Raw genomic sequence first — 10,698 nt, 5'->3', positions numbered from 1 at the left:
ACCATCTAGTTCTTCTGGTCTCATAGCCCTATAGCAGAGCAGCAAATCTGGTCCCCCTCTCCCTTTTTTTTTTTTAATGATTTTCAATTTTATTCCCCATTCGCCTACATAGATCTCACTCTTAGTGGTTGACAATGGTAGCTGTGCACCATCTAGTTCTTCTGGTCTCATAGCCCTATAGGCTGAGAATGGCATGGCGTACCAGTCCCTTGGACTAATTGTTTCCACGTGTCTTTGGATTTCTTCATTCTATTTTGTTCTGAATGAGGAGAGACCTATCATTGCGTTGAGAAAGCCACTTGCAAGCTCTTGAGATCCCAGTCGCTACTTGTCAAAGGAGGAGGTGGAACAATGTTTTTGTGTAGTATGTTATGCCAATTAAACTTGATATACCCTGTGACTATGGTCCCAAGCCAATGGATCCAACTATTTGTTTACTCTGGGTAGCTGGCTGTAGCCAAGAAGTGACTACAACCTTGTCCTTTGTCATCTCTACTATATACCTGGGAATTCTTATAGAGCATACAAATATACTTGCAGAAACATTGTCTGCCAAGCCTATGCGTGGTCTTGGGCACACTCCTCCCTGCATAGACGTATAGTTCAGCCTGTCCTCCCATCTAACCACCCGTATATCAATGTTTGCCTTCACTGACAATGCAGAACTATATGTGCAAAGGGGTTTATCTTTGTTGTCTGTACCTCCCATGCACTCTCTTATGTCTTTCTCTTCCCACACAATGCCACTGTGTTGATCACTCACATTTGGTCCATTGCCCTTCTTTTCAACCAAATCAATACTTGTCTCTACCCATCTAACAGTGTTCCCTCCCCTCCCCTGCCACCCCAGGTAACCCTACAAAGAAAATTTCCATCCATATAGAAACCTTTACATGACTTTTTACAATAGTGGACTAATACAATATTTGTCCTTCTGTGATTGACTTATTTCACTCAGTATAATGTCCTCTCAGTTCATCCACATTACATGGTGCTTTGTAGATTCTACATTGTTCTTTAGAGTTGCACAGTATTCCATTTTTGTATGTACCATAGTGTGGTTATCCATTCTTTTGTTGATGAGCACCTAGGTTGTTTCCATCTTTTTGCTATTGTAAGTAGTGCTGTGATGAACGTGGTTGTCCATATATCTGTTCTTATCCTTGCTCTTACTTCTTTATGATATATACCTAGTAATGGAATGGCTGGGTCAAATGGTATTTCTAATTCCAACTTTTTAAGGAATCGTCATACTGCTTCCCACAGTGGTTGTACCATTTTACAGTCTCACCAGCAGTATATGCAAGTCCCAATCTCACTGCATCCTTGCCAGTATGTGTTATTTTCTGTCTTGTTGAACTTTGCTACTAGTGCTAAGGCAAGATGGTATCTCGTTGTTTTGATTTGCATCTCTCTAATGGCCAGTGATTGCAAGCATTTCTTCATACGTTTGTTGGCCTCCTGATATCTTCTTTGGTGAAGTGTCTATTCATGTCTTCTGCCCATTTTTAAATTGGATTGCTTATCTTTCTATTGTTGAGGTATTGGAGTTTTCTATAAAGTCTAGAGATAAGTCCCTTGTCAGATAATTTTATTGCTGAATATTTTTTTCCCAATCTGTAGGTTCTCTTTTGACTCTTTTGGAGAAGTCCTTGGAAGTACAATAAATTCAATTTTTATAAGGTCACATTCCTCTAGTTTATCTTGTGCTGTTTGTGCATTTGAGGTTATACTTGATTGTCTATTTATTCATATATCTCTTTCTTACTGCTGTCAAGTCAGGTCTGACTCATAGAAACCCCTCCATGGGTTCCAGAGGTGGTATCACTGTGAGAGCAGAATGCCCGACCTTCTTTCCAAGGAGTGGCTGGTAGGTTTGAACCACCAGCCTTCTGGTTAGCAGTCAAATGCCTTTGGCACTATGCTAGCAGAGCTCCTGTGCCATATATTAAGGGCCCTAAATTTACCCCTAGTTTTTCCTTAAGGAACTATATAGTTTTGGGTTTCACATTTAAGTCTTTAATCCAACTGAAGTTAGTCTTTGTGTATGGTATGAGGTACAGATCTTGGTTTCATTTCATTTTTCTGCAAATGGATATCCAGTTTTACCAGCACCATTTGTTAACCAGACAATCTCTTCCCCATTTAATGGATTTTGGGCCTTTGTCAAAAATCAGCTGACCATAGGTCAATGAATCTATTTCTGGGTTCTCAATTCTATTCCATTGGTCTATGTGGCTGTCATTGTAACATTTGACTACTGTGGCTGTATAGTAGGTTTTAAAATCCAGGAGTATAAGACCTACTTTGTTCTTCTTCTTCCATAATGCTTTGCTTATCTGAGGTCTCTTTCTTTTCTTTATAAAGTTAGTGATTGCTTTTTCCATATCCTTAAAGAATGTTGATGGGATCTTGATTGGGATTGCATTGAACGTATGGAATGCTTTGGGTAGAATTGGTGTTATCACAATGTTCAATGTTCCTATCCACAAGCATGGTATGTTCTTCCATTTATGCAGATCTCTTATGGTTTCTTGAAGTAGTCTTTTATAGTCTTTGTACAGGTCTTCTGTTTCCCTGGTAAGATTTATTCCCAAGTATTTATTTGTTTTCTTTTTGGTACCTATTGTAAATGATACTGATTTCCTTATTTCTTTTCCAGCAATCTCTTTGCTGGTGTAGAGAAATCCAACTGATTTTTGAATGTTAATATTGTATCCTGCCGCAATACTAAATCTCTCAATCAATTCCAGTAGATCTTTGACTGAGTCTCTTGGGTTTTCTAGGTTTAGGATCATATCATCAACCAATAGGGACAGTTTGACTTCTTCCTTACCAATTTGGATGCCTTGATTCCCCTTTCTTGCCTTGTGGCCCTGGGTAGGACTTCCTATACAATGTTGAATAGAAGTGCTGATAGAGGACATCCTTGTCTGGTTCCTGTTCACAAGAGAAATGGTTTTAGTCTCTCTCCATTGAGAATAATGTTGGCTGTTGATTTTGCATAGATGCCCTTTATTATGTTGAGGAATGTCCCTTCTATTTCCTATTTTGCTGAGAGTTTTGATGAGGAATGGGTATTGATTTTATCAAATGCCTTTTCTGCATTGATTGCTGTGATCATGTGGTTCTTTTCCTTTGTTTTATTATGTAGTGGATGACATTGATTGTTTTTCTAATATTGAACCATCCTTGCATACCTGGCATGAAGCCAACTTGGTCATAATGAATTTTTTTTTTTTTGATATGTTGTTGGAGTCTATTAGGTAGGATTTTGTTGAAGCTTTGTGCATCTATATTCACGAGGGATATTAGTCTGTATTGTTCCTTTGAAAAATGTCTTTGCCTGGTTTTGGTATCAAGGTTATGCTTGCTTCATAAAATGAATTAGGGAGGATTCCATCCTTTTGTATGTTTTGGAATAGATTGAGTAGGAATGGTGTCAGTTCTCTGAATGTTTGGTAGACTTCTTCGGTGAGACCCTGTGGGCCAGCACTTTTTTCTTTGTTGTTCATAATTTTCTTATGACTTGTTTAATCTCTTCTTTTGATATGGTTCTGTTCAACTTTTCCATCTCAATCTGAGTTAGTTTAGGTAAATACTATGTTTCTAGAAATCTGTCCATTTCCTCCAGATTTTCAAATTTGTTGGAGTACAGTTCTCCATGTTGTTGCTGTTGTTGTGTGCCATTGAGTCAGACCTGACTCATAGCGACCCCTTCTTGGGTTTCCATGGCAGTATCACTACAGAAGTAGATTGCCCAACCTTCCTTCCAAGGAGGGGCTAGTGGATTTGAACTGCCAGTGTCTGGTTAGTAGTCAAGTGCCTCAGGCACTATGCTACCAGAGCCCCTACAGTTCTTTATAGTATCCTGATATTATCCTTTTATTTCAGTTGGTTCTGTTGAGATGTTGCCCATTGTGTTTCTTACTCATGTTACTTGTATTCTGTCCCTCTTTCCATTTGTTAAATTTGCCAGTGGTTTGTCAATTTTATTAATCTTTTCAAAAACCAACTTCTAATCTTGTTGATTTTTACTATTTTCTTTCTGTTTTCTGTTTCATTGATTTCTGCTTGAATCTTCATTATTTCCTTTCTTCTGTTGACTGTAGGCTTTGCTTGCGGTTATTTTTCCAATTGTTGATGTTGGTTTAAAGTGTTAATTTTGGCTCTTTCCTCTTTTTTGATTTGTGTATATATCGCTGCAAAGTGGCCTCTGATCACTGCTTTTGCTGTGTCCCAAAGATTTTGGTATGTTGTGTTTTCATTCTCATTTGATTCAAGGAATTTTTGCATTTTATTTTTTATTTCTTCTCTTATCCAGTCATTCTTAAGGAGGGTGTTGTTCAGTTTCCATGTGTTTGCTCTTTTTCTGTTGATCTTATTATTGCTGTTTTCTAATTTTATAGCACTGTGATCTGAGAAGATGCTTTGCAGTATATCAATGTTTTTAAATTTATTAGGTCTTGCTTTATGGTCTATCAGGGAAAGGTCATGTTGGTGGATTGTATTGTTTAGTTCTTCTGCATCTTTGTTGATTTTCTTTCCAGTTGTTCTATCTTTGATTGAAAGTGGTATATAAAAGTCTACCACTATGACTGTGGAGTCATCTATTTGCCTTTTCCATTCTGTTAAAGTTTGATTTATGTATTTTGGGGCTCTCTCATTGTTGTTGTTGTTATGTGCCGTCGAGTCAGACCAGACTCATAACGACCCCTCCTTGGGTTTCCGAGGCAGTATCACTATGGAAGTAGATTGCCCCATCTTCTTTCCGAGGAGTGGCTGGTGGGTTTGAACTGCCAGACTTCTGGTTAGCAGTCAAGTGCCTTAGGCACTACACTACCAGAGCTCCTCTTTCATTGGGTACATAGATATTTATTATGGTTATATCTTCTTGTTCAATTGATCCTTTAATCATTATATAATGTCCTTCGTTGTCTCATATGGTGGTTTTTGTCTAAAAGCCAATTTGATCAGAAGTTAATATTGCCACTCCTGCTCTTTTTTGGTTGCCATATGCTTGATTTATGTTTTTCCAACCTTTGATTTTTAGTCTATTTTTGACTTTGTTTCTAAGGTATGTCTCTTGTAAACAGCATATTGATAGGTTGTGTTTTCTTATCCAGTCTGCAATTCTCTGTCTCGAGTGGTGTATTTAATCCATTGGCTTTCAGTGTAATTATTGACAAGTGTGAATTGGTTGCTGTCATTTTGTTATATTTTTTTTCATGGTGTTCTTGGTTTCTTTGTTCCATACAATTTTCTGTGCTGAGTGCATTATGTTTATGAATTGTGTTATCATTTCCTTTGTTGCTATTGTTTTAGTATTTGCTAAATATTTTTGCTTGTCCTCTTTTTTATTGTGATGTGAAGGTTTATCATTTTTCTTTGAGGTTACCCTGTGATTTGTAATTTTCTCCCCAAGTTTAGAACAGCCCATTCTGTCTTGCAACTCTTTTGAATTCCTCACAATTTAGAAGTTCTGTATCTACATTATTTCCCCCCTCTTTTTGATTTGCAGTTGTCCTCATTTGTCAATTGATGTCTCTGGTTTCCTGTTTATAATCTTGTAAGTTTATTTTACTTTGGTTACTTCCATAGCTGTGTTGGTTTCTGGGTTATGTCACCTTGTGTATTAATGGTCAGGTGTTTGCTGTTACTGGTTCTCTGTTCAAACAAGTCCCTTTAGTGTAACTTGTAAAGTTGATCTGGCTTTAACAAATTCCGTTAATTTCTGCTTATCTGGAAATCTCCTAATTTCACCATCATGTTTGAGGGACAATTTTGCCAGATATATAATTCTTGGTTGGAAATTTTTCTCTTTCGGAGTTTTATATATACCATCCCACTGCCTTCTTGCTTGCATGGTTTCTGTTGAGAAGTCAGAACTTATTCTTATTGATTGTCCTTTGTAGGTAACTTTTCTTTTTCCCCATGCTGCTTTCAGGATTCTTTCTTTGTCTTGTTTTGATGCGTTTGATGATGATATATCTTGGTGATTTTCTTTTGGAGTCTATCTATTTGGGGTTTGTTGGCCTTCCTGAATGGATATATTCTCATCTTTCATCATATCAGAGAAGTTCTCTTCCAACAAATCTTGGACAATTTTCTCAGTGGTTTTCTTTTTTTCTTCCTGATCCAGAATTCCAGTGATACCTTTTGATGGTATCCCACATGAACCTTAGGCTTTCTTCATTTTGTTTTGATCTTTTCTCTGATTGATCCTTTTCCAAAGAAGTATTCACATATTTGTCTTCAATCTCATTAATTCTGTCTTCCACTTTTCGATTCTACTCTTTTGCCCTTTCAATTTGTTATCTATTTCTGAGAATTTAGTATTAGGCTTCTGGATAGCTATCTGTAGATTTTGTATCATTTCTAATTTTCCATGTATTTTTTTTCATTTTGTTCTTGTATTCTCTTCTGAAATTGTTCTAGGATTTTGTCTGTATTTTCCTTCATCAGTTTGTATCATTTCTAATTTTACATTTATTTTGTCATTTTGTTCTTGTATTATCTTCTGAAATTGTTCTAGAATTTTGTCTGTATTTTCCTTCATCTGTCTCTCAATCCTTTGAAAATACCTAAATATAATTCTTTTGAATTCCTTATCAGGAAGTTCCAATGCTGCTTCTTCCTCAGGGATATGTTCTGAGTCTGTATCCTGCTCCCTTGTTTTTGCCACTTTATCTTTCTTTCTTTTTTAAAAAATACAAAATAGAGTTTATTCCTCATGTAAAAGATATCTTGGTATAGGCAATTGGAGGTCATTATGGCAGCATCACAAAGTCATTCATTTGTCAGACACCCAAGCCTCTTCTAATTCTTACGTTTCTTTTTTTTTCTATGTTTTTTTGTTTCTTTTTCTTTCTTTCTTTCTTTTCAAACAGAGCAGAGATTGCTTTACATTCAACATTTTGTGTACATTTAGTTTTATTCCCCATTTACCCTTCATAACCCTAACCCTCTTCTCCCTCCTGGATAACCTCCCTCCCCCCACGCCCCTCGTAGTTATGCACTCCTGTGCATCCAGCATTTCTTCCATGTGAATGTTGCTCCTCTGGTGGCTCATGGTCAGTTGCTCTAAGGGATGCATTCCATAGAGTATGTGGGTGGGTCACCCTGGGTTGAGTGGTCTTCAGACATCTATTTTACTATTGGGCTGAGAGCCAGTCCTTGGGAGTGAGTTTTATTCTAGGCCCAGAATGTATTCCAGAGCCATAGTATTAGGGGTCTCACCAGACTCCATCCAACCAGTGATTCTGATCATTATTGAGTTTTTGGATTTTGTTCCATATTTTTCCTCCCACTCTATCCAGGATCTCCAGATTTTATGCTTCCCTGAGTGGTTGGAATTGGTAGCTGGGCACCATCTAGTTCTTCTGGTCTCAAGGGCCATAATGTACTAGGGCTGATTGCTTCCAAATGCACATTTTTTTTTCACTTCTTCACTTCTTATGATAGGAGACCTTTAGCTGCATCTTAAATGACCACTTGAAAGCTTTTAAGACCCCAGTCGCTACTCACCAATGTAGGAGGAACAAGACTTTTATGTATTTTGTAGAGCCAATGGAATCTGATGTCCCCCATTACTATGGCCTGAGTCAGTAGATCTGTTGGATCTCTCTCCCACGGTGCCTGGGTGTCTGTGAGGGATTAATCTATGTCTCTCTTCTGCTGTTTCTGTAAGGATTGCAGGTATTTTGTATCACTGGTATCTATGCAAACCTTATCTTGCTTCCTTGTGTGGACTGTGATGCTCTGTTTTCTGAGAGACGTTGTGACATGGTTATATTTAGATCTCTGTTAACTGTTTGTGAAGAGCAGCTAAGGGTGAGTCAGACTCTTCTTGGTGGTTGTTTATCATTGACCAGTTGGTAGAAAAGGAAGTGGTGGCTCTCACTCAGTAAGAGGAACTGCAGGAAGTGTGGGTGTGGTGTGTCATATGGGCACATTTGCTGTCTCCCACTCAGTTAGACAAAAATAAATTTTGAATAACCATCAAAAAAGTAAAAGCAGGTGGACCGAAAACACACCATGTAATCACACAGGAACAATAACCAGAAAAAGAAAAGAAAAGAAAAAAAAAAAACCTGCAATATCTGGGGAGAGGGCAACAAGAGAAAAAAGTTACAGTGAGAGAATAATGAAGAAAATATTGGGAAAAATGCAAAAAAGAAAAACAAGGATTGGGTTAGCTACTAGAAAGATAAAAAATGGGAACTAGGAACAGCAGAGAGAGAAAAAGCTGAAAACTAGAACCTGGGAAGGGAAGAATAAAGAATAATAATAAAAAGTACAGAAAAAAATAATTTTAAAACAGACAAAAACAAACAAACTGAACAAAAAGGAAAAAAAAATCTGGGCAGGGTTGGGCAGGGCATCCAGGCTCTGTTGGAGCACACATACTAGGTTGGAATTCCTGCTGGCCTAGAAGGTGGGTGGGAGTGAGGGAGGGTCGCACCTCTGTTCACCAAGAGGGTGTGGGGTATAAGAGTAACAAGGAGAATATTGCACCTTTCCAGTTGTTCATGTCAAGAATTCCTTGCATTTCCTAGCAAGTGGAGGCTATTCTTAGGTCCCAGGAATCTGAGAGAACACTGTAGCTTTAAATACCCAAAATGGTTGAACCACTTGTAAACATTCAAAATGGCTGTGCCCTCCCAACAGCCAAAATTCCACAGCTCATCATGTCTCCCTCTTCACAGCTGCCCCTTTCATTCACCTGCCACCAGTGCATTCCTCCATGCAGCCCCTGGGTAGGAGGCCCAATTTTTAAGTTAATTCTTAGGTTCTACCACCACTCAGAAATATCCAAACTGTCTGAACCTTTAGGATCACTGACAGACTGCAGCTCTGTAAGTCTCCCATTTTGGTTTTTTCATACAGGTTCTTCTACTAGTTGCAGTTCAGTCCAGTTTTGTATCCTTCCTATCAAAGCTCAGGACCCCAGGATTATCTTCTGTATTTGTGTTAATAAGGAGCTCTGGTAGTGTAGTGCCTAAAGTACTTGACTGCTCACTAGAAGGCTGGCAGTTCAAACCCACCAGCCACTCCTCGGGAGGAAGGTTGGGCAATCTACTTCCATAGTGATACCACCTTGGAAATCCAAAGAAGGGTTTCTGGGAGTCAGGTCCAGCTCAATGGCATATAACAACATCAACAACAATTTGTGTTAATCGGTTCCCCTTTTCTCTGTTGAAGAGGGTCTGTGTAGTTTGTCTTCCCTATTCCACCATCTTACCAGAACTCCCCTTAACTTTTTTTCTTGCATACCATTTTCCTTCTGTCATAAAATTCAACCCAAAATTTTACAATATAACCTACTCATATCTCATTTCTTCTACCACATATTTCTGTTTACTATAGCCCCAATAACCAATTAGTAGGGGTAATATGTATGTTACATTATATTATTCTTCAAAATATCTGTAGGTCCTCATACAAGATCTTTCCCTATGGGGAAATTTGATATCTAAGGCCATATGACTTGCTTGAACCAGAGGAATGCAAGTGGAAATTACATATATTATTTCTGAACTGATACCTTGGAGCTATCTCCTAGTCCATCAACTTCTGTTTTCTGACAATCCCAGTTATGTACAAAAAGGTGCTCCTATATCATCTGAGGTACTGGAGTGAGGTGGGTGCGGACACAGCTGCAGACTAAAACTCACAGTGGACATATCACATCAAAGATAAATACAAATTATAAGCCACTGATATTTGGGAGTTATTTCTTATCACTACTGATAAAGTATGAATACAGTTTACATACACAGATACCTCCTTTGTATCAGTGACCAAAATGATAATACTTTCATATATGTTGTTGTTGTTGTTAGGTGCCGTTGAGTCATTTCCAACTCATAGAGACCCCATGCACAGCAGAACAAAACACTGCCCGATCCCACACCAGCTCCATGATCCTTGCTATACTTGAGCCTATTGTTGCAGCCACGGTGTCAGTCCATCTTGTTGAAGGCCTTTCCCTCTTTCATCAACCCCTCCACCTTACCAAGCATGACATCCTTCTCCAGGGAATGGTTCCTTCTGACAACATGACCAAAGTAGGTGAGACAAAGTCTGGCCATTCTCTCTTCCAAGGAGCATTTCAGCTGCACTTCCTCCAGGACAGATCTGATAGTTCTTTTAGCAGTCCATGGTACTTTCAGCATTTTTCGCCAGCACCACAACTCAAAAGCATCAACTCTTCTTTGGTCTTCCTTATTCGTTGTCCCGCTCTCACATGCATATGAGGCAATTGGAAATATGGCCTGTGTCAGGTGCACCTTAGTCCTCAAGGAGACATCCTTGCTCCTCAGCACTTGAAAGAGTTCCTTTGTGACTGACCTGCCCAGTGCTACACGTCATCTAATGTCCTGACTGCTGCTTCCATTGGTGTTGATTGTAGAACCAAGCAACATGAATTCTTTGACAATCTCAGTCTTTTCTTTATTTATCGTTATGCTGCTTATTGGTCCAGTTGTGAGGATTTTTGTCTTCTTTATATTGAGATGTAATCCATACTGAAGACTGTGTTCTTCAGTCTTCATCAGTAAGTGCCTCAAGTCATCCTCACTTTCAGCAAGCAAATTTGTATCATCAGCATATCTCACATTGTTAATGATTCTTCCTCCAATCCTGATGCCACGTTTTTCTTCATATAGTCCAGCTTCTCAGATTATTTGCTCAGCA

Source organism: Orycteropus afer, unplaced genomic scaffold (assembly GCF_000298275.1).
Source record: "Orycteropus afer afer isolate SDZICR_OR568_19922 unplaced genomic scaffold, OryAfe1.0 scaffold00180, whole genome shotgun sequence".
NCBI classification, from domain to species: Eukaryota; Metazoa; Chordata; class Mammalia; order Tubulidentata; family Orycteropodidae; genus Orycteropus; species Orycteropus afer.
Note: the sequence above shows the minus strand (reverse complement) of the source record.